Below are 5,744 nucleotides of genomic sequence, written 5' to 3'. Positions count from 1 at the left end.
ATCGATCCAACAAGAGAGGAGGAGGAGGAGTAGCAATACTTTCCCCAAGTAATTACACATTAATCCCCTACTCAAAACCAACACCCAACTTTTCCCCAGCCGAAGTACTACTCTCTATATTAAAACTTAACAACCATAAAAACATTTGCATAATTGCTCTTTATATTTCCCCAGGAAACAACATACCAATATTAGAAAACATACTTGCCTGGACTTCCCAAAATATAGATAATGAAACCATCATTCTAGGTGATGTAAATATCAATTGGCTAGATATAGGCCATAACAACCCCTCAAAAAACATAAATCTTTACAACTTCTCCCAACTAATTGAAGACATCACTAGACCTCACAACAATTACAACTGGGGCTGCACAATAGACTGGATATTAGTGTCCCACCCTTTCAATGTCATCAGTGCAGGCATACTACCTAATACCATTAGTGACCACCACCCAGCATATATCATACGCAAAACTACTCCAACCACAGTCCAACACCAATACAAATCTACCAGAAATTTTACTAAGTTCCAATCATCCATATTTAATAAAACCTTAGCTAAAGTAAACTGGAAACCCCTCAAATCCCTACCACTTAATGAGGCTGTTGAATTCTTTAACTCAACATTTCTAGACATCCTAAATAGGCAAGCACTCACCCGCCAAAAACGAATAAAACATAACCATGCGTGCTGGCTCTCAAAATCCACCAAAGAAGTAATGTCCACAAGGGATAAAATCTGGAAATCACAGCAGAAAAACAAAGACCCCTCAACTCTACTACATTACAAGCAACTCTGTAACCAGGCAAAATGTCTAATAACCACTGATAAAAAAGACCACTACTTCCACCTACAAAGCCAACATAAAAATAATCCCCAAAAATTCTGGTCCTCCATCAGCCAACTATTACACCCAGGCTCTCAAAGCAATCCATCCCCTGACCCACAAAAAAAACTCCCACTGAACTTGCTACCCTCTTCAATTCCTACTTCATTGACACCATAGCTAACCTAACCGCCACCTTTCCTACAGTTAACAGCACCACCACCAAGATAGCTGATGACCAAATCATCCCAGAAAACAAGTCTACCCTTAACCCTAACCTAAAATTCTTCCCCATACCCACCAGCACAATTAAAAAAAACGTTTACTTAAGCTTAAACCCTGTACTCTGGCCCCTGACAATCTACCCCCACACTTCCTGCAGCTAGCAGCAAACTCTATAGCTTATCCCATCAGCATACTCAACAGATCAATTAAAGAATCCATTGTCCCAGGCATCTGGGAAAACAACATTCATTCTCCCCTTACACAAAGGTGGCACCAACACAGACACCACAAACTTTCGACCCATAGCAATTCTCTCACCCCTCTCTAAAATACGGAAAAAATGCATCCATGCCTAACTCCTCAACCACCTGCATGAAAATCAAATTTTATCACCCACTCAGCATGGTTTCAGACCAGGACACATCACCACTACCGCCCTCCTATCCTTCCTTGATACAGTTAACCAGGCAGGGGATTCTGGTAAAATAATTGCTTCACTTTTCCTTGACCTCTCCAAAGCTTTTGATACCGTTTCCCACACTATCCTACTCTCTAAACTATCCACCCTCCACATTTCTCCCCCTACCCTACAATGGTTCAACAGCATCTCTCCAATAGGCAGCAATCCACCAAATGGCAACAGTCTTACTCTCCCTTCCTCAATAATTCCACAGGGGTACCCCAAGGCTCCATACTTGGTCATCTCTTATTTGGCATCTTTATTAACAACTTTCACACCACTCTCCCACAATGCTCAGTAATCCAGTATGCTGATGACTCTACAATAATATGCACTGCAAATTCCAGCTCTGAACTCCAGCAAATTATCCAGAATGCCCTCACATCTACTGAATCTTGGATGCTTAACAATCATCTTGCCCTAAATCCAAAAACACTAAACTAGTAATTTTTACTCCTAGGAAAACCACTCCATTTGATAAAAAACTCTTCACTATACAAGCCCAAGACAATACCACTATAGAAGTTGTTCCACACACTAAATTACTAGGCATTATTATAGATGAAAACCTTAACTTTGACCTACACATAAACAATAACATAAAAAAAACAAAAGATTGGTATGCTCTACAGACACCAACACTTTCTTAGCCTCTCTACTAGACAAAGCCTTGCAACTACCTTTTTTATTACCCTCTTTCCTTTATGGTGCCTCTCTCCTCACTAATATCTGAAATTCTACGCAATCCAAAAATGCTATGTGTTACAACAGAATAGCAAAATTTGCCACCAAGGCCAAATTCTCATCCCACCACTGTAAGTCACTAAAACAATTAGGGGGCTGGAAATCCCCCGCCATCTCTCATTCACCCAACTAACTACTGTGCACAAAATAATCTACAGACCCATAGACTGTCCTGCTCTCTCAACTCTACTTGCCAAATACCATTCCAGCAAGCATCTAAGATCTGAAAATCATCTACTTCTAAAAGTAGATAAGCCCACTTTACTTGCTGATCAACTCCTCTATTCCTTCACCATCGCCAAACTATGGAACTCACTTCCGCCTTCTATAAGAAACACAGGCAGCACCACCACCTTCAAACAAATACTGAAAAATCATCTCAACTCTTCCTGGCTATGTTCCTGCTCCATAACCTAGCTTCTTCACTCTCCTTGTATGATTACTAAACTCCTATGTCTTTTGCTACTAGTGACTGATGATATTTTCTTCATATTTATTTTTATCTTCACTTGTTGATACTGGTACAATAATACTTATCTCTGTTTATACCACTCTGACTGAATTCATTGAATTCTGCTTTAATGTATATTTTCTATATATATATATATATATTACTGTAATCAAACAAACTAGATTCCTGCTTTTATGTATATATTCTTTATATGTTACTATATTTACTATCTGTAACACTGTTTCTGCTTCTGTACTAATTAATCTTTATATTTTTTCTGTATCTCGTTGGAGCTTTTCTCCCCAGGCCACCACTGAAAATTGGCTCTTTTAGGGCCAGTGGACTTATCCCGGTAAACAAATGCAATAAATACAATAAATAAATAAAATCACTATATGGAACATTTCCAAAAAGAAAATATACATACTGATCAATTAAATCTAGATGAAAAATGTTCCAATATAAAAAATACCAGAAAAATTAAAACTAGATCTCCAGGCACCCATACCCTGCAAAGAGATTACAGATGCAATATAAGGGGGTAAAAAATAATAAAGCTCCAGGTATAGGTGGCATAATTAAGGAAATATATAAACTTTTTCCTTCAAAGATACTATCTCTCTTCCATAAAACTCTATTAGAAATTCAGTCACAAGCTTTAATTCCACCCTCTTGGAGATATTCCTTAATCACACCAATCCGCAAGGAAAACAAATCCCTAAACCTACGTACCTCATATAGACCTATATTGTTATTAAATAATGATTATAAGATATTTATGAGAATAGTAACTAACAGAATGAAAATATCACTATCCAAAACAATAAATAATGATCAGACTGGATTTATATATCATAGACACACACATGACATTATTAAAATAATAATTTCTCTTATATATTATGTTAACAAAGAAAACAAAGAAACACTCATAATTGGCTTAGCTATAGAGAAAGCCTTTGATTCCATAAATTGGGACTATTTATTCAAAATCCTAAAGCTATTTGAATTTCCGGCATCCTTTATTCATTTACTAAAGAATATGTTGTTGTTGTGTCTTTCGGCTTTTCCCATTTAGGTTCGCCAGAGCGGAACTCCGGTCCGCTAATGATTGGCAGTAGATTTTGACGTGCTGGCTTGCCAAGCCTAACACACAACCTTCAACGAAGGAAGGCCCATTCACGCATGTCGCCACACATATGACGCTCTAACTGAGAATCGAACGGGCAACGTCTAACTGTGAGGCATATGTCAAGTTAGGTTCTTTTACTTCTGAATCTATACATATAACAAAAGGCACTAAACAAGGATGTCCCATGTCACCAATACTATTTGCTCTGGCTATTGAAATATTGGCAGATTTAATTCGTAACAATATAAAAATCAAAGGAATAGATGTTTATGAACAATACAATTCTAAAATAATGCTATTTGCTGATGACATATTACTAACATTATCTAATGCAAAAGAGACATTAGAAGAATTAGATATATCAATTGACAAATTCTACATGACTTCAGGACGCCATTTCAATAAATCAAAATCAAAATTTTTATTTCTAAATAAAAAGAAAGAACTGCAAACTAAGGGGGATCACATCACAGGGAAACAAGAATTTACCTTAAAATATCTAGGAATTGAGTTATGCATGAACTACTCTCAAAAAAACTACAATGATATCATTAATACAATTAAAGTCTCTGTAGGAAAATGGAACAAAATAATATTAACATTTGAAGATAGACTACATTTAATAAAAATGGTTTTACTGCCCAAGATCCTATATACAGCCTTGGCATACTAGAAAAGAATATACTTAAAGAAATAAATTCATGCCTAATAAATTTTTTATGGTTTCCCAAAAGAAACAGAATAGTATTAATACATCATATCAGACCATGGAAACAGGGAGGATTAAACTTTCCTGACATACAAACATATATAAAAGCATCAATATCTAAAACAATCATAAATTGGATAAATCCAAATTATTCTGCAAATTGGAAAGAATTACTAACTGTAATATTAATGAATGAATTTGATTTACAAAAAAAATTTCAAATAACAGATATAAACAACCTGCCATGGTACATATTATGTATTAGTCTGCAATATCACATAACTAAACCCACTAAAATGTGTATGATTAATTATTGCATTGACTCATTTAGGAAAATTGTTAATGCAAATATAGACTTAAAAATCTGGTTTGAGTTTTTAACACCATTTATAGTCACCAAGAACTTTCCACATAAAATATTTTGAGAAAGTATTAATTCCTGGGAACAGAAAGGATTTGTTTGTTGGCTCCAATGTATCAAAGAACTAAATGTTTTAGATATGCAAGTAATACTAACAACATACAAAATTCCACAACAGAACTGGCTAACTTTACAGAGTATCCGATCATACTCGTAAGATTTAAGTAGAATAATTAATAATTAATTTAAAGAAATACCTAAATTTATCAAATACATATATGAAATCATATATAATGACTTTGACATGGAAAACAGTATTTCAAAGTTTTACAAAATATTGATAAACTATAAAACAACACCCAAAGCCTCATATTGGAAACATATAACAAAAGGATGCTCAATACAGTTAACTGAAGATATTAAAACAAATATATTATTATTATTGATAAAATATACATCCTTCACACAATACTGGAAAGTTTTTAACTGGAAATGCTTGCACATGTCATTCTTAACCCCAGACAGAATCAGCAAAATTAATTATTCCATTAAAGGAAGATGTTGGAGATGTGAGCAAGTACTCAATGCAGATTGGAACCACATTTTATTTGACTCTGTTAAAATTAAGCCATTTTGGAATGGTATTAATAACTTTTTACAAGCCTTATTTAATGAATCATTTTATTTAACTAAAACTCTTGTATTATTAAATGTAAATGAAGGTTCTCGGTTGAATAGGTCAAAATTATATCTTGTATGGACTATACTTGCAATCTCAAAGAAGTGTAGAACAAGAAGATGGAATACAAATACAATACCAACCTTGGAAGAC

The sequence above is a fragment of the Protopterus annectens genome, chromosome 1.part0 (genome assembly GCF_019279795.1).
Source record: "Protopterus annectens isolate FY-2018-M chromosome 1.part0, PAN1.0, whole genome shotgun sequence".
In the NCBI taxonomy this organism is placed as follows: domain Eukaryota; kingdom Metazoa; phylum Chordata; order Ceratodontiformes; family Protopteridae; genus Protopterus; species Protopterus annectens.
The sequence above is the reverse complement of the archived record's forward strand: the minus strand, read 5'-3'. Positions refer to the sequence as shown.